Source organism: Sciurus vulgaris, assembly GCF_902686455.1.
Source record: "Sciurus vulgaris genome assembly, contig: HiC_scaffold_611_arrow_ctg1, whole genome shotgun sequence".
Lineage (NCBI taxonomy): Eukaryota > Metazoa > Chordata > Mammalia > Rodentia > Sciuridae > Sciurus > Sciurus vulgaris.
In genome coordinates, this window is record NW_027632409.1 from 3,986,867 (window position 1) to 4,006,727 (window position 19,861).

At 40.9% G+C, this 19,861-nt stretch overlaps 1 long non-coding RNA gene across 1 annotated transcript in view; it reads right to left on the bottom strand.

Annotated features, from left to right (window-relative positions):
• The window catches only part of LOC306652827, a 186,322-nt gene that overhangs the window by 156,886 nt on the left and 9,575 nt on the right, over positions 1–19,861 (bottom strand). Inside the window, exon 2 of the long non-coding RNA XR_013761555.1 lies at positions 18,152–18,787. This is a non-coding gene — a long non-coding RNA (uncharacterized lncRNA). The remainder of the gene's footprint in view (positions 1–18,151; positions 18,788–19,861) is intronic.

The following is a 19,861-nucleotide window of genomic DNA, read 5'->3' on the forward strand; positions in this document are numbered from 1 at the left end:
TGGGTACCTGTGGCTCCTATTCTGTTTCATTTGTTTCTGTGTCTGTTTTTGTCTCACAACCACACTGTTTTTTTATTAGCGCTCTGTAGTATAAGTTGAAGTCAGGTATTTTGAGGTATTTAGGTTAAAATTTAAAACAATTGCTTGCTTTTCTTCTCTTTTATTATTCCATATAATTTCTAGGATTGTTTTTTCTAGGTATAAGAAAAAATATCATGGATATTTTGTTAAATAATGTGTTGATACTCGTTAATCTGATGGCACTATTTAATCTACAGATGGCTTTAGTACAAGGTTGTGGTTGACCACATTGAATACTTTGCATGTGTCAGGAAAACAATACAAAGAGATATTACTTAAAATATGAGATAAGTCATTTTAATAATAACAAAAGTAATTAGAAAAATAAAGCAAAATAGAATTTAAAAAATTGCCGATATACCTAAAAAACTCATTTTAACAGTAAGTGGTATAAAATAAAACAAATATGAGAAAGAGTGACATTAGATGATCTTTCAAAAAGAAATAAACAATATTAGAAACATACATTTGTGCAGGGGATGTGACTCAGTGGTAGAGAAGTGGTCCTTGCTTGTGCAAAAACCCATATTGATTGGGCTTATTTTGACAAAATCATATATGGTTCAATTTGATTTGCTCCCTTTTAGTCCTCATTACCTTTTTCCCCTTCCATTCTCCCTACCAATATTCTCCTTCCTCTACTTACTAATCTTCCTTTAACTCATTTATTTTTTTAGCTATTTTTTAACTCATTTATTTTTAATTGGTGCTTACTACATATATATAAACATGGAATTTACAATGTTAGGTTTATACATGTGCATAACATTTTGTTAAATTTATTCCACATTTCTTCTCCTTTTCTGCCCCTTCTCTCTCTTTCTCAGTCCTAATCTTTCTTATATCTTTATGAAATCCAATCACCTCACTTTCCCCTCATTTTGCTGTAGCTGCCATGCATGAAAGAAAACATTTGACCCTTGATTTTCTAAGTCTGATTTATTTCACTTTAGCATAATGATCTTCATTTACATCCATTTACTGGTAAATGTCAAAATTTAAATCTTTTTTATTCCTGAGTAAAACTGCTGTATGTGCCTATGTGTATGACATTTTCTTTCTTTCTTTTTTTTATTTTGTGATGCTGGGGATTGCACCCAGGGCCTTGTGTTTGCCAGGCAAGCACTCTGCCAACTAAGCCATATCCCCAGCCAATGTGACATTTTCTTAATCCATTCATCTGTTGAATAGCATCTAAACTGCTTCAATAAGTTGGCTATTGTGATTGTGCTACTATAAATATAAATGTGAATGTATCAAAATATAGTTTTAATTACATATAGTTATATATATATATATATGTGGCACTTGACTGATATTCAATATTCATGGCTATTCAGAGATTTTTTCTGATACAAATATAAATCAGTCATGAGAAGAACAGAACAACACTTCACTGATAATCAAATATATAAAGCTGTGGTTTATTAATGTAAATATTTCTTAATATAGAAAAAATTATTTATGTGAAGATATCACCTCCATTTTTATTTGCCCTTTTTTCTTGGCAGTGGATTTGACTGTTCTGTGCCTTCTGTACACACTTTTGTTTTTTCATTCTGGTAAAATATGCATAAAATTAATTTTACCATTATAAACATTTTTAAGGGTACAATTCAGTACCACTTAGTGTACTTGCAGTGTTATCAAACAATCACAACTCTTTAGTCCCTGACATGTTTTATATATAAAAAATTCAGTGCCAATACCCATTCCCAGTTTCTCCTTCCCTCAGGTCCTGAAATGACTAAGATGCATTTTTTCTCTAATATATTTGCTTTTGTGTTAAAATTTTAAATAATTTTACCTATGCAGCATGTGGCAAATTTCTTTAATTTCTTTCCCTTAACATAATGCTTTCAAGGCCATGCATATTATATAATATTCTACTTAAACCTCTTGATGAGTACAATTCTACTATGTGTACATACCAAATTTTAGTTATGACATTTGCAGTACTATGGATGAATCCATGTGAACTCTTCCATTAAGCAACATTCCCAGACCAATTTATTATTATTTTTTTGATTTCAAGTCTGGGACTCCATAAACCTGCTCAAACTTGTGATTTCCCTGCCTACAGCCTAGAGTTCCTGGAATTCATCATTCCTGACATGATGCCTGCCAGTCATCAGTTAGTCTGTTATTAAATATATGGATTGTTTGTACCTTTTGTTATTTTGAATAATTCAACTATAGATATTCATATCCAAAATGTTTTCTATATTTTTAGTTATTTTTGTACATGTATGGAGTGAATGCTCATTCATTTTGTAATTAATTGCTATTTTTATATTATTATTATTTATATATTTATTACATTGAATACATGAAGGTGATTTCCACAGTACTTCCAACATTTTGCATTATCCCAGAGATGTAAAGAATTTGCAATTTTCCACAGTTTTTATTTTTTTAAATCTTTTTTTCATGTTTTTGGGGTTTTGGTAGATTTTAATGCTGTTTTTGTTTACAGCACACAATGCAACAACATTTAGATAGAAAAAATGTCAAACAATCTCTAACTTACGGCTCTGAACAAAAAAATATAATATATACAGGAAAGCACAGGGCTTACACAGGCCATAGTTATCAAAATCTAGATCCCTAGGAGCCAGTTTGTGCATTTCAGTTTGTTTCAGGTCAACAAACCTTTATGGAACCACATTGATTTCATAGGCGGAAAAAATTCAGGGGGCTCTGAAATGTGTAAGGTATCTCTAATGGTATGGTCTCTGATATTTGGGAACAAAGAACACATAGTGGTATTGCAGTGTGAAAGCCTAAAACATCAGTGTTGTGTGTGTAGCTCTAATCATTTTCTCAAAAAGGGAAAATAACTGACCTTCAGCTCAGTCTAAAAATTTGTTGAGACAACTCTTTAAATACAAGAAAACACTGTTAACATTTTCTTCTTACTTCCATGATAATCTTATATTTTGCACAGAAATTTTTGTTTAGTAAAGAGTAAATGTTTTTCTTACATAAATTTTGCACTCTAAGGCTCCATTGCCAAATCTAAATTCATGAATACCTAATTCTGCTTTCTTGTAAATTTTTACAATATTTGCTATTAAAATTAGGTCTATGGTTCATTTTGGGATAATTATTTTATAGAAATCTCACTCTTTTGTATGTAAATAAGCATTCATCTTAACCTTATTTGGGAAAGAGACTATTTTTTCTCTATTAAGATATCTTGACCACTCTGTCAAAAATAAATTGCCCTCAGTTGTGTGGTTTATTTCTAGACGTCAAATTTTCTTCTCTTGATCTATTTTTAAATTGTGTTCCTTTAAAATCTTTAAAAAAAGCTTCAAATAAGTATTATGCTTAACGTTATAAGATTCACTAAGCTCACTAAGATATATGATAAGTCCAGCTAGACTGTTTTAACTTAAGTATATTAGAAATTAACAAGAATTATTAGTAAGAATAATTATGATAGAACATTTTACATTTTAAAGGACAAATTTTCTATTATGTATGGCAAATAGAGAAACCCATTGAATTCTGTGATTTTTTCCATGATGATGATTTAGAGGAAGTTCACCAAATATCTGTTGTAATGGCAATATGTTATCATGGCTTTACCGGAAATTATTGCACTTGTTTTTGTGCTTCTGTTATTCAAAAACAGGGTCTTGCACATGTCAAACAAGTACTCTACCACTTAACTACAACAATAGCCCCATAAATGTTTAAACTCAATTATAAGAAAAACTTACAGAATATTCTGTTAATTGCATAAAGCATAAATTATCATATTAAACAGTTATACAAATAATTATTGTAGGTTGTATTAACTGATGAATACAAGATCGTAGGTGAAACAAATGAAAGTATTTTATTGCCTAGCTTAATGTGAGTCCCCTTAAACATTCATTAATACATTTAATTTTCTTGAAAAACCTATGAATATTTAATGCAAAAATCATAACACTGTATTATGAAAATAATGCACAAACAAAACAATTCTTGAACAATGAAAGAAAAAGTCTGATTTTTATATATTTCAATTATTAATTTCATACTATAGTTACTCAATACAAATTGTAATATGTTAATATACATACTGTAATCCTTAGAGTAACTAGTAAAAATCAAAAGCTGTCATATTTTAATACTGATAAGAAATTAAACTGAATCCAACAGGTATTTGTTTAAGAATGTTCATTGACACTGCAGTCCTAATAGTGCAAAACAGAAAATAACCCAGATGTTTTTCAATACTGAAGTGGATGAACATATTGTTATGCATCTACACAATAAAACACTGCTCAGCAATACAAAGGAGAATATTATTGGAGCACATACCCTTGTTGAATCTCACTTTGCATTCTAAAGCACTTGGACATAAACTCACATATATTATATGATTTTGTGCCAAATTAGCACATGGTTCAAAAAATCATAATCATAACTTATTCATCTGGCATAGGAAAATGTTGGCTGGGAAGATCCACAAGAATTTTTTCTTGGGATATGGTAAATATTCTTTGCTTAAAACAGTAAGGTTTTATAGATGTATTTGTCAAAGCTGCACAGTTAATATTTGTTATATTCAATATGTATCCATCTAAATTCACCCAAAAGTAAATCAAGTGGGATCTGACTGAGGAGTGGGTAGTAACATAGAAAAAGTAAAAATAGTACATAAATAGCAGATGTTGAATCTGGATGACAGGTATATTGTATTCATTTTATTTTATGTATTTTTAAATTTTATGTAATAAACATTTGTATAAATATAAATATCTGATCTACATTAGTTCTTAAGATCTTGGTTGTCTTTTGGACTATGATAGACAAAATTGATTATGGGTGTTTTCTGAGCAAGACTGGTTTTATTCCTTTGTTAAACAAATGTGTTTACTTTGTGAAAATCTAGAAAATCATGTGAAAGCATCACATGATTGCTTTGTGTGTGTTTTGTCTGCACATCCTATATCAATGTAAATGATAAATATGATTGATTTTCCCAAAATTGTGTATCTCAGAATAAAAGCAACAATTTGTTTTTTGTTTTAAAGTAGGACATGCTTACTGATCTTATAAATTTTAATATTCTAAGGCATTTTTATATATGTCCTAACCTTGGGCAGGGGGAACACATTTACCTTTTCATTTTATTTTAACCTGCATTTAAGTGGATTTTTTAAAATTTATTTTTCAGTACAGGTATGATCCTCAAGGTTACTTTACTACTGAATTGCATCTCCAGGCCTATTTTATTTTTTAATTGTGAGACAGGTTTTCACTAATTTGCTGACACTGGTGTCTAACTTGCATTCCTCCCACCTCAGCTTCCTGAGTTGTGATTACAGTGTAAAGATAGAAAGAGCGTGCACCTTTGTAAATATGAGGCTCTTCCCAAACTCCCCTCAACCCCTCATAAAAGCTGCAAAGAATTTTTGTCTCTTATCTTATCTGTAAAGGCCAGGTGGCTGACCCTAAAGCAAACTTTGCTGGCACAAAAGCAAACTTAAAAATAACGACCACCCTCCTCTCGGTGGTCAGGGTGACCCAGAACTTAAAATAACTTGCTTTGTATACAATATTATATGTTAACGAATCAAAAAGAACACTGTAAAACTGCTTGCCTTTCATTATAAAAATGCTGCTAAGCATGGGCTCGGGCCTCTTAGCGACACCAGTTATCAAGTGCGTGGAGGACCGAGCTCCAGCTTGCTAATAAATGACTCTTTGTGGTTTACATTGATCGTGGTCTCTGGTGGTCTTTGTGGGGTCTCAAGCTGCAGGGTACAACATCTTGGGGGTCATCTGGGATACTCCAAGCCCACCCAGACACCTGATCATAGAGTCATAAGTGACATCATTGGCCGGTGAGTAAGGCATTGCTGCATTTTGTTCTTGTCTGGATTGCCTGCAGGTTCTGGTTCTGGGCTGGTAAAGTCCTGGCGGACATGCTATAAGACCCCAGCAGGGTCTCAGGAGACGTCCTCTCGACCCATCGAGGAGACTCTTTGTCGCATCTGGGCAACTTTTGTGTTGCACCTGGGTGACTCTTTGTTGCAATTGGAAATTTTTGGTTTTGTCCACAAAATATCAACTAGCCAATTTTGATCAAGCGTGCTATATGTCTGTCTGTTTGTGAATTGTCCCATATGGTCTTTACTCTTGTCTCATATTAAATTCTTTATTGTGTTAGTCTGCTACTATTCTCTCTGTTTCTCACTCTTAAATTTCTCATCTCCAATCTGGAGGAAATGGTTCTATAAATCTCCTAATGGAAAGGAAAATTACTAATCAATGGTCAAGTTCATGTCATCCTTTTGGAATTATACAGCGAACAGGCCCAGGTGACTCCTAAGACTTTCCTCCTGAGTCACTTCTCAGAGGTCTGTGCCAGAGGATGGAACTTTGATGTGCACCACCTAAAGGAGGGTGGGTTTGCTACACTCTGCTACACGGAGTAGCCAATCTTCACCAAAATCTACACTGAGTGAGGTAAGTAAGCTTCTCTCTCCATGCACCCCACATCTGTTTGAGGTGCAGCTTTCTGTCTCTTCATTTTTGGAGGGTAAAATGGGCTACACAACATTCCCACACATCCACGCCCTCCTGGATGCTCCCCTTCCCTTGCTGGTCAGACATAGGAATCCAAACTGTAGTATTAAGACCTGGGACAATTAGTATGGAAATGCCCAGGTTCCCTTTGTTTGTATAGTTAGCCATCACTAGTCTGTCCTAAGCACCTCTTTGCTTGTTGAGGATGGGCTCCCTTTGTCCTCCCTCAGGTCCCCTATCTTAAGCTTAGGGATACTCATTTGCAGACTACTTTACAGTCCTTCTCCTTGTTCCTCAGAGGTTTTTTTTACTCCAATGCCCCTAGGCAGAGAGCTCAGCAGTTCCTAGCTTGCAGAGCAGGCTTAATGTGAAACCAAAAGACAAGAAAATGACCCCCAGGCCTTCACTTCAAACATTGTAACTTCTGAGGAGGAGGAGAGAGACACTAATAATAACACCTGCCATCTGCCCCTCCCCCTCTGTACTCTTGGAGTAACCATGGCAGTAAGGAGTATGATTTAGCAGCTCCTTTCCTCAAAAGTAGTGGAAAATAATGTTTCATGATTTTCTGCATTCAAACCTAACCTGATTTCTCAATCAGGCAAAACAGGGTTAAAATGTCCTAGGCAATTTCCCCTGCCTTGCCATGCTGAAATCTGCATTGGAATGTAAACTGCAGCAGTCTCAGCAGAATTGGGGGGGGGGAGTGACCTGAGACAGAAAAAAAAGAAAAAAAAAGGTGTCCATATTAAACTGTTGGGCTGCTATGAAAGAATGAACATTTTTAAGCTGTTTTTACAAGTGAATATTTTTTAAGCTGTAAGCTGTTTTCAAGAATGAACATTTTTTTAAGCTGTTTTATCTCAACTCCCTAAGGTTTCCCACCCATTGTCTTAACTCCCTAAGGTCACCCTTCCAGTTATCTTAACTCCCTGAGGTCACCCTCCCAGTGATGGGAGCAAAGCCCCTAACGCTGTTCCAGGAAATAGCCCCAATCAGAGAGTAAAAGAGTAAATTGAGCCAGATAACTAGATAGTGCTCAAACAGTAGGATTACCAGAAACTATTGACCAGAATCTACGCCCTGTTGTAAAACATTGTAAAATATGTTGTATGTTATCAGACAACTTAGACCCCCTTTGGAATTTCCCGGCAGCTTTGTTCCCCCATTTTTTCTTTCTTTTTTTCTTTTCTTTTTATCCCTTTCATGTGTGACCCCTCCCGATGTGTGGTTTTCTGCCTTTATAAACTTGTAAGATTTTCTGCTAGGGACTCAACCCTTGGACTCCTGCGTGAGTCACGAGTCAGGTCCCAGCGCGCTGGAATAAACACCTCTTGCGGTTTGCATCAAGTGACGCCTCCTGTGGTTGATTGAGGTTGCCGTCGGTCGGAGGGATAGAGTTGGGGTCTCCTTTTTGGAGGTCCTTCATTTGGGGTCTCGCCCGGGATAAGACGGCCCCCCTCATCCGTGGAGTCGACCTTGGAGGTAAGAAGGGGTACCCCGAAGTTGTCTGTCTTTGTCTTTTGTTTTGTTATTTGGTCTGGTTCTGCGAGCGCGCTTTCGGTTTCGGTGGCAGCCATTTGGTGACTTGTGAGAGTGGCCGAACAATGGTCGGTAGACGTGCCCAGAGGGCCACAGTTTGCAGCCCTGGGGGACTCCCTTAGGGTGGAAGGAGAGCCAGGGACGCCTGGTAGTCTCCTTCGGTAAGGGTGCTGATCGGGTTCAACTGGTGGATCAGAGATTGGCGCCCATCTGGTTCTGGTTCTGTTGTATGTTTGTGGTGGACAAGGTGGAGTAGGTGGGTCCTCGTGTCTGTAGCATTTTTGTTGTTTGTGTTTCTAACGATGGACGAACTGATGATGGGACAGACTGTGACAACCCCTCTTAGTCTGACATTAGACCATTGGGCTGAAGTTAAGGGAAGAGGTCTCCACCTATCAGTTGAGATCAAGAAAGGCCCATGGCGGACCTTCTGCTCCTCAGAATGGCCTGCTTTTAATGTAGGATGGCCAGCAGAAGGTACCTTTAATCTATCTGTCTTTCTTGCTGTTAAAGAGATTGTTTTTCAGAAGGAACCTGGAGACCATCTGAATCAGCAGCCTTACATCGTGGTCTGGTACGATCTGGTGCAAAATCCACCTCCCTGGATTTGACCTTGGGTGGCAAAACCCAAGCCCCAGCCAGCCGCACAGATCCTAGCTACCCAATCTCCCAGTTCTGGGAGGAAATCCAGTCACTTAGAACCCCCCAAGAAGATTTATACTGAAATCCAGTCTGACCACCTTCTCCTTGACTCACCTCCCCCATACCCTCCCGCCTCGGTCCCCGTAGGGGGTCAGGAAGAGCCAGAAGAACCCCCGGCCCCTGCAGTCGCCCCCTCTGCTCCGCTTAACAAGTCTCTGCCAGGGCCCACTCAGGGCTCCACGGGACCTGCACTGGGTACCAGGAGCCGCCTCGGGGTAACTCCCGACACCACCGTTGCCCTTCCCTTAAGGGCTTATGGGCCCCCGCCGGTGGCAACGGATGGTGGACCGGCTCCTCTTCAGCCCCTCCAGTATTGGCCTTTTTCCTCCGCAGACTTGTATAACTGGAAAACTAATCATCCTCCCTTTTCAGGGGACCCCCAGCACTTAACTGGGCTGGTGGAGTCTTTAATGTTCTCTCATCAGCCCACATGGGATGACTGCCAGCAGCTACTGCAGACACTTTTCACTACTGAGGAGAGGGAGAGGATTTTATTGGAGGCAAGGAAGAATATACCAGAAGCAGATGGACGACCCACTCAGCTCCCCAACATCATAGAGACTACCTTCCCCCTCTCCAGGCCTGACTGGGATTTCAACACGGCAGAAGGTAGGGAGCGACTGACAGTCTATCGCCAGACTCTAGTGGCTGGCCTCCGTGGGGCAGCGAGACGCCCCACTAATTTGGCTAAGGTAAGAGAGGTTATCCAGGGGGCCACGGAACCCCCGTCAGTATTTCTCAAGCACCTAATGGAACCTTTCAGGCGCTACACCCCATTTCACCCTACATCTGAGGGGCAAAGGGCCTCCGTGGCCATGGCTTTTATAGGGCAGTCAGCAATAGATATTAAGAGAAAGTTGCAGAGAATAGAAGGGTTGCAAGATTATACCCTACAGGATTTAGTTAAGGAGGCAGAGAAAGTGTATCATAAGAGGGAAACTGAGGAGGAGAAGGAGCAAAGGAAGGAAAAGGAGAGAGAGGAAAGAGAAAACCAAAGGGATCATAAGCAGGAGAAGAACCTAACTCGGATTTTGGCTGCGGTAGTAGGTGAGAGAGGCCAGGAACAAACACAAGGCAGGGCTAAAAAAGGGTCAGGCAACCTGGGCAACTGCACTCCATTAGACAAGGATCAATGTGCCTACTGCAAGGAGAGAGGTCATTGGGCTAGAGAGTGTCCTAAGAAGAAGGCTGGGCCCTCCAAGAAAGTATTAGCCCTAGAAGAAGAAGATTAGTGGGGACTGGGCTTGGAACCCCTTCCCGAGCCTAGGGTAACACTAGAGGTGGAGTGGAAGCCAGTTGAGTTCTTAGTGGATACTGGGGCTCAACATTCGGTCCTGCTCGAACCGTCTGGGCCCATCTCCCACAAGAAATCGTGGGTCATGGGAGCTATAGGGCACCGGCAGTACTCATGGACTACCCGAAGAACAGTAGACTTAGGAATGGGACGGGTAACCCACTCATTTCTAGTCATCCCCGAGTGCCCTGCGCCTCTACTTGGGAGAGACCTCCTAATCAAAATGGGAGCTCAGATTACCTTCACCCCTGATGGTCCAGAAGTGACCCAAAGCAAGAGAATAACTACTGCCCTGACTATGTGCCTGGATGATGAACACAGACTTTTTGAGAGACAGGGAGCAAAAATATGTCACATAAATAACTGGTCGAACAGGTATCCAGCGGCGTGGGCCGAAATGGCTGGAACAGGACTAGCAGCTGAAAGACCATCCATAGTCATAGAGCTTAAGGCCACATCTACTCCTGTGGTTGTACTTCAATACTCTATGACTAAAGAGGCCTGGGAAGGAATTAGGCCCCATATCCAGCGCCTCCTTCAGCAAGGTATCCTAGTGAAGTGTCAGTCACCATGGAACACTCCCTTGTTACCTGTTAAAAAGCCTGGCATAGGAGACTATTGCCCGGTACAGGGCTTAAGAGAAGTAAACAAGTGAGTACAGGACATCCACCCCACTGTACCTAACCCTTACAGCTTGCTGAGCTCTCTTCCCCCGGATCATATTTGGTACACTGTCTTGGACTTAAAGGATGCTTTCTTCTGCCTGCAACTACACCCTTCCAGCCAAAACATCTTCACATTCCAGTGGAGGGACCCTGACTCTGGGTCAACAGGACAATTGACTTGGACCCGACTACCCCAGGGGTTCAAGAATTCCCCGACCCTCTTTGATGAAGCTCTCCACCAAGATTTAGCCCACTTCCGTGCCAGCCATCCCCAGGTAACACTTCTGCAGTATGTAGATGACTTACTACTGGCCGGGGCAACAGAGGAGGAATGCCAACGGGACACTGGACTACTGCTAGAAGAACTTGCCCGCTTAGGATATCGGGCCTCCGCCAAGAAGGCCCAGATCTGCCAAAAGGAGGTAACATACCTGGGGTATGCCCTCAAAGGGGGGCAGAGATGGCTGACGGAGGCCAGAAAACAAACTGTGACTCAGATACCCGTTCCTCCCTCATCCCGCCAGGTGCGAGAATTTTTAGGGATTGCGGGGTTTTGCCGCCTGTGGATCCCCGGGTTTGCTACCCTGGCAGCTCCCCTCTACCTTCTGACTAGAGAAGGTGCCTCATTTGAGTGGGGTAACGACCAGCAGCAGGCCTTTGATGACATCAAGAAGGCACTACTGTCTGCCCCAGCTCTGGCATTGCCAGACGTAGCAAAGCCCTTTGTCCTATTTGTGGATGAGAGGAAGGGGATAGCCCAAGGGGTGCTAACCCAGCCTCTAGGGCCATGGAAGAGGCCGGTAGCCTACCTCTCCAAGAAGCTAGACCCTGTTGCTAGTGGCTGGCCTGCCTGTCTGAGGTCCGTGGCAGCAGTGGCAGTATTGGTGAAACATGCTGACAAATTAACTATGGGACAAAAGCTAATGGTCATTGCCCCTCACTCCCTGGAGAGCATCATCAGACACCCTCCTGACCGGTGGCTGTCCAACGCCCACATGACGCATTACCAGAGTCTCCTACTGAATGGAGACAGGATCCAGTTTGGACCGCCTGCCATCCTCAACCCAGCTACCCTACTACCTGACACGTCCACCCAGGAGAGTGTGCTGCATACCTGCCAAGAGATACTGGCAGAAGAAATGGGGACCCGAAGGGACCTCCAAGACTAGCCCTTACCAGACGCTCAGCTGACCTGGTTCACTGATGGAAGCAGCTACATAATAGAAGGTAAAAGGGTAGCCAGGGCAGCGGTAGTGGATGATGAACAAACTATCTGGGCAAGCAGCCTACCCGAGGGGACGTCGGCTCAGAAGGCCGAGTTACTAGCTCTACTCAGGCTCTGCGGTTGGCAGAAGGGAGAAAAATTAACATCTACACTGACAGCAGGTATGCCTTCGCTACTGCTCATGTCCACGGGGCCATCTACCGGCAGCAGGGGCTACTGACCTTGGCAGGGAAGGAAATCAAAACTAAAGAAGAAATTCTAAGCCTGTTAGAGGCCATTCACCTTCCTAAGAAAGTAGCGATTATTCACTGCCCCAGACACCAAAAAGTGGGGTCAAAAGTTGCCAGAGGGAACCAAAGGGCTGACAGGGAAGCCAAGCGGGTGGCTCAAGGACTTAATATCCTATCCTTGTCGGGGGAAAAACTGATGTCTCACCCTAAGGAGGCTGTATACCCCTCTATTAGGAACTTTGAATATTCAGAACTAGACCTTGAGGAAATGGATAGATTAGGATTTCGCCTAGAGACTCCAGAGGGGATCCGGGAAACTTCAGAAGGAAAAAGAATTCTCCCTGAACAACAGGCGATCATATTTCTCAGACACCTTCACAAGTTAACTCATCTAGGCCCAAAACATTTAAAAACTCTTGTCGAGTCTTCGCCGTATTACATCATAAAGCTCTCAGGGAGCTTGCAGATACAACTGTAAAAGAATGCAAGTCTTGCCAGATGGTAAATGCCCAGCCCAGCAAGCTATCTCATGGCAAACGGCTCCCAGGAGACCATCCTGGGAGTTACTGGGAAGTGGACTTTACTGGGAAGTAGACTTTACTGAGGTAAAACCAGCCAGGTATGGATATAGATACTTATTAGTATTCATAGATACATTTTCAGGATGGGTTGAAGCCTTTCCTACCAAGAAGGAGACTGCTCAGGTGGTGGCCAAAACAATACTAGAAGACATCTTCCTGAGGTTCGGGGTGCCCAAGGTAATCGGGTCAGACAACGGCCCTGTGTTTGTTGCCCAGGTAAGTCAGGGACTGGCCAAAATCCTGGGGCTTAATTGGAAATTACATTGTGCTTATAGGCCCCAAAGCTCAGGGCAGGTAGAAAGAATGAATAGAACTTTAAAAGAGGTCATGACTAAATTATCCTTAGAGACTGGCATAACAGACTTGACAGTCCTCCTTCCATTTGCTTTGTTTCGGGTATGCAATACCCCTGGCTCCCTCAAGCTAACTCCTTTTGAAATCCTTTATGGAACTCACCCCCCACTCATTACCATACAACACCTTCCTTCCCCAGAATCTTACCCCTCTCAATCTCTGTACACCAGATTAAAAGCCCTTGAGACTGTGCAGAGGGAGGTGTGGAATCGGTTGGCTGAGGCCTACAAGCCTGGAGACCTTCAGGTACCTCATCAGTTCCAGGTCGGAGACTCAGTGTATATCCAGCGTCACCGTGTGGCCAGTCTGCAACCAAGGTGGAAAGGACCATACATAGTGCTGCTTACTACTCCAACTGCAGTAAAGATTGATGGCATCACCCCCTGGATTCACGCTTCGCATGTCAAGCCTTCACCACCACCAGACCCAACGTGGAAAGTGGAAAAATTGGACAACCCCCTCAAGCTCCACATCCACCGTGTTCCTGCTCCTGTTGATGCACCTCCCGCCAATAAGTAGACCCAAGCCTCATGCCCCCCAATGACTAACATGGCAAGTCCTCTCCCAGACTGGAGATATAATATGGAGCACCACCAGGGAGAAACCCCTTTGGGCTTGGTGGCCGTCCCTAACCCCAGACATCTGCGCCTTAGTAGCTGGGTTAGATAATTGGGACATCCCTACCCTTACTTCTGAGGAGGCCTGTAGACATTGGCCAACATCACCCAGGCCTTTTGGGGGATCAGAATACCGCCTAGTTGAAGGGTATGACCCAGGATGTAGCTACCCACGCTCCCGTGACAATCTAAAACAGACCCCTTTCTATGTCTGCCCCCGGGATGGGAGGTCACGGAATATGGCAAGGACGTGCTGAGGCATAGACCATTATTATTGTGCCGCATGAGGGTGTGAGACTACTGGCAATACTTATTGGCACCCCACCTCCTCCTGGGATTTAATAACCGTACAGCAAAATCTCATGGCAGCCAAATGTTACAACCAAGGGTGGTGTAACCCTCTGAACATCTCCTTCACAGAAAAAGGAAGGCTATCGTGTGAATGGATAAAAGGGAGAACTTGGGGATTCCGTTTCTATATGTCAGGGAGGGACAATGGATTTACCTTCTCTATCAAGCTTAAGATTGAAACACCAACTACCGTCCAGGTAGGACCTAACCTAGTATTATCTGAACAGCGGTCATCACCCACCCATATCAGGCCGCCTGTTTTCTGAGCCCCAACAAATAAGCCAGTTACAACCCCCTTGGCCCTCAACCTAGCAAATATACCCAAGATACTGAACACAGAGCAGAGACTCTTTAATTTGATACAGGGAGCTTTCAGCACCCTCAACGCTTCCAACCCTAATCTGACTGAGTCTTGCTGGCTATGTCTGGTGTCAAGTCCTCCGTTATGAAGGCATCGTCTCGGGGACCTTTAATAACACCACCTCCCATGACTCCTGTAGCTGGGGGTCAAACAGAAAGCTCACTCTTACAGAAGTCTCTGGGCAAGGTACTTGCTTAGGTACAGTTCCTGCAAACCATAAACATCTGTGCAACCGGACAATAGAAAGCATTCAAACAACTACCAACTATTATCTGGTTCCCCCCGTAGGCGGATGGTGGGTCTGCAGTACAGGACTGACCCCATGTGTATCCTCATCAGTGTTGAACACCACCAAAGACTACTGTGTCCTTGTACAACTGGTACCTAGAGTTATCTACCATGAGGCAGGCTCTTTTGAGGCTGAGTTCGACCTACAGCCCTGTAGACAGAAGAGGGAACCGTTCTTCCTCACTTTAGCTGTCCTGCTGGACCTAGGAGTAGCGGCCAGGGTAGGGACAGGGACCGCTGCACTTGTTCAGACTCCCCAGTACATTGAAGAATTACGGGCAGCTGTAGATGAGGATCTGAAGGCTATAGAGCAATCCATCACAAAACTAGAGGAGTCACTGACCTCTCTATCTGAGGTGGTACTACAGAATAGGCGAGGCTTAGATCTCTTATTCCTTAAGGATGGTGGATTATGTGCTTCACTAAAAGAAGAATGTTGTTTTTACATAGATCACTCTGGTGTAATAAAAGATTCCATGTCCAAACTTAGAGAAAGACTGGAAACAAGACAATGAGATTGAGAAGCACATCAAGGGTGGTTTGAAAGTTGGTACAACCGGTCCCCCTGGTTCACCACCTTCATGTTCACCCTGATGGGTCCTCTTGTTATACTGCTTTTACTCCTCACTTTTGGGCCCTGCATCCTAAATCGCCTAGTTACCTTCATCAGGGAAAGAGTAAGTGCTGTACAGGTACTAATGCTCAGGCAACAATATCAGTCCCTCCGCCAAGGAAATAATTTGGGAGAAGAGTATATAGAGACAGAAGTTCCATGATTAGAAGTTTCTGAAAAGAAAATGGGGAAATGAAAGAATGAACATTTTTTAAGCTGTTTTAACAAGTGAATATTTTTTAAGCTGTAAGCTGTTTTAAAGAATGAACATTTTTTTAAGCTGTTTTACCTCAACTCCCTAAGGTCACACTTCCAGTTATCTTAACTCCCTGAGGTCACCCTCCCAGTGATGGGAGCAAAGCCCCTAACGCTGTTCCAGGAAATAGCCCCAAACAGAGAGTAAAAGAGTAAATTGAGCCAGATAACTAGATAGTGCTCAAACAGTAGGATTACCAGAAACTATTGACCAGAATCTATGCCCTGTTGTAAAACATTGTAAAACATGTTGTATGTTATCAGACAACTCAGACCCCCTTTGGAATTTCCGGGCAGCTTTGTTCCCCCATTTTTTCTTTTTTTTTTTTTCTTTCCTTTTTCCTCCCTTTCATGTGCGACCCCTCCTGATGTGTGGTTTTCTGCCTTTATAAACTTGTAAGATTTTCTGCTAGGGACTCAACCCTTGGACTCCTGCGTGAGTCACGAGTCGGGTCCCAGCGTGCTGGAATAAACACCTCTTGCGGTTTGCATCAAGTGACGCCTCCTGTGGTTGATTGGGGTTGCCGTCGGTCGGAGGGATAGAGTTGGGTTCTCCTTTTTGGAGGTCCTTCAGCTACACAGAACTAACTCATTTTCTAGGATTCTTGTTTTGTTTTTCTTTAATGCTGCATTTTTGAGCTCATAATTTTGATCCTACATACCTAGGTTAATGATTTTTTTGATCAGTTCTATTTTTATCCAACTCTAGAGTTATTTTTAAGCATCTGTTACGTTGCAATGGAGATAAACATTACAAGGCCTTTGATTTTGTGTTATTTGTAAGTCGTGCTGTCTCATGTCATGTTTTGTCTGTATCGAAACTGAGAGCTCCTAAAATTAAAATTTAGAAATGGATCCAGATACTTTTAATTCACGTGATTTAAAGGTTCAGTTCAAATTGGGTAAACTAATAAAAGTGAAACGTCTCTAGAAATAACTCGCAAGTCTCTAGGTGGTCAAACTAATGAAATGTTGATGTTAAACAATGTCTAATATCAATTGTTTCTAGGACTTTTCTTCAACAGGAAAGAGATGGCAAATACTATTCAGGACACTTGTCTGTTATCTAGTTTTTTTTCAAAATAAGTACATTAAATTTAACATATATGGGACTACTCAAATGTGTTTGTTAACGACATCTGATTAATTTGCAAAGTTAAAATGCTAACTGTTAAATAACATTAAGTACTCTTAAGTCCTTAAATTCCATGTGGTAACATACTTAAACATTATTGGTGTTTTCATAGGTTGGTATATAAAAAGGGTTTAAATTTGCTTTGTGTCATCACTAAACTAAAAACAAGGTCCCTAGGAGTTATGCCCTAACAGGTCAATTCTATATACAAAGGGTCCCAAAATTTCAACTGTGTTTCAATTAGAGTACTATAAATAACAAAATATTTAGTCTTATTAAAATAGAGTAAATTATCTAAATTCAGAAATTTTATAAGGGTTGTTTCAGAATGTGAACAAAAAAAGGGGTCAACAAATAAGAAAGAGAAAATAAAAGGTTCTGGGTATGGGAATATATTTAGTAAAAGGGAAAAGGAAATGTTTCTGGGTAAGAAAGTGCTTGTGTGATGAAATACATGAGGGTCTAAGTAAGTGCTAAGAAAGTCTGTGTAAAGTAAAGGGCAAGTTTCAACAAGTTTCCGTGTAACTAAGTTGGTTATATGTATGTGAGACAGCTAAAGCTATTAAAGGTTTTTTCTAAGGTGAAATACTAATGTTCTGATATAAACCAAAGTTTAATCTATATGGTACAATGAAATCGTAAAATGACAAGGATTTCTTAGAAACACTAATTTACTCTTAACTTTGTGTCTATTAAGTTTTATTCTTTAGGACAATTAGTCTTAAAAGTTGGGGTTTATACAATTATGGTTAAACAACTGTTAAATTATTGTACTACATTAGAGTCTAAATTTTTCTTTCAAAACTAAATTTGGTTAACATAAAGGTATCAAGGTAATTGTGAAATGATCACTCTTTGTATATTAAATGTGTTCATATTTCCAGATATACATCTTTAAAGCAGAAAATTTATCAAGCTGCTATTCTCCAGAATAAACTTGTCTTTAAAGGTAATTTTAAACTTAAAGAGTACATTTTATTGTGGATTCATTTCTCTCATTTCATGTTCTATTATGGACCCTATTGTCAATAAGATATATGTAAAATTGGTTACTTATTTCACTGAGATAAAAATTTAAATGTAAATGTATTTCTAAGAGGTAGTGGCAGCGTGATTTGTTTAAAGGTTCATATAGTAGAAGGTGAAAGCATTTCGCTACACAAAAGAAAACTTAAAAGCTCTCTAAGCCTTTCTTTGATTGATTCCTGTTTTGGATATAATGTTAGACTGTTAACTAATGTTCATATAGACTCAGGAAACAATATATGTAATCTTCTTAAAATGACATTTAAGAAAGAGTGTAATGCGCAATAGCAAAAATGGGACAAAAATGACTGAGATTGGGGTCTCTGACCACATGACTGTAGCATGCCTGCTGCCTGGGAGTGTTCCTGTGTGTGAGCACAAGATGCCTAACTGCTGTGGCAGTACCCTCCCTGGGGAGGCTCTGTACAGGAGTCTTGTCAGCTCTTACATTGATCTCAGGCACACAGCTCTTGGGCAGATAGAAAATGTTTTGCTAGATAACCAGTGTTTCATCAGCTCCCTTCTCTAGTTTCTGCCCACCTTATAGTAACTTTGGACAGTGAACTTCTTTGAGAGCTACACAGAGTTCCTAACATTGCACTTTGCAGTTGTGGAAAAAAGTTACATAGATGTTCTAGTCTCTGTAACTCTCCTGAAAACAAAGAATAATGCTTACATAAGTCTTTAACCTAATAATAAGACATGTATAAATAATGCTAATATAACTCTTTAGATCTGCATCTCTATCAAGAGAACAGAGCTCCATCTGATCTCAGCTTAATCTTCAAATCTGTGTTTATAAACCTTTATTTTCTAATACTCCTTTGCCCCTCACTGAACTTGAAAATTTGGTCATGCTGGTCATGGCAAAAGGGGCAAAAATTAGCTTCAGGATTAGAACATTTTACTTAAGATATGTGAATAGCCCTGTCTTACCTGAGATAAGGCTCTGCCTCACCCTGCTGCACTTTAGAATGGCTCCAAAGTATGCCAGACATTAACTCATTTAAAATTGTGCTCAAAAGTTTTATGTTTGTTGTAAAAATTACTGTGATCTCAAACAGGGTATGTAATGTAGAACTCTGCCAAATTTCAAGATAGCTATTATACAAGCTGAATATATAGTTTTACTCTTGCTAATTTCATTTTGTAAAACTGTTACCTGTTAATGTTTTGCAGAAGTAGCTGCTTCAGGAACATACATCCTAGGTAACTTGTGATAATAAGCCATTACCTATAGAAGAGATAGTGGTAACTTCCAGTACTAATACAGGCTCCAGTTAGATAAAAGGGTAAATAACTGTAAAGTTATGGACATTGAAGTTAAAGCCTGTACTCCTACTTTATGACTGGTGAGACTGGCTTGCTGGATGATTTAAGATCAAACTTAGAGATTGGAATTAAATACAGAGGACAAGATAGACCAGTATTTGGATCTTTTGCCCTCAGTCAGCCTGAACCCACGAACAAGAGAAATTCTCTAAGGAGCGTTGCAACTCTGGGTCACACAACCTCCTGATCAAGGAGTTTGTTGAGACTAGAGGATGAAAAATCACTCAGTGCATCTGCTGCAAAGGAGGTTCATGGAAAAAGGAGACATCCCTTGATGCTTTAAAGGAAGCCACCTCATCAAGGAGACCCTGCCTAACCAAAGGCACTGGTGGGGCTAAGAAGCCGCTCTTAAGTTCTCTATGAGTGACCCCTGTGGGAACTCAGCTGACTCTTTAACAAGACAGGAACCAGGTCAGTTTGACCAACTTGATCTTAGACACCCAGCAAAACAGTTAAAAACTAACTATAGCCATTCTTGGGCATTGAAAAGAAATAATAGTTAAATGTAACTTAAGATGTACATTTGTGTTAGCCCACTAAAACTAAGAATGGAAGCTACAAAAGAAAGATTCTTAGGCAAATGTGCCTGATAACTATCAAGAGAAACTGCCGTAGTCAGAAGATTTTAGTCAGTTTAAGGCCTACAGACACAGGTAGGCTTAATCTATGTTTGCTAGT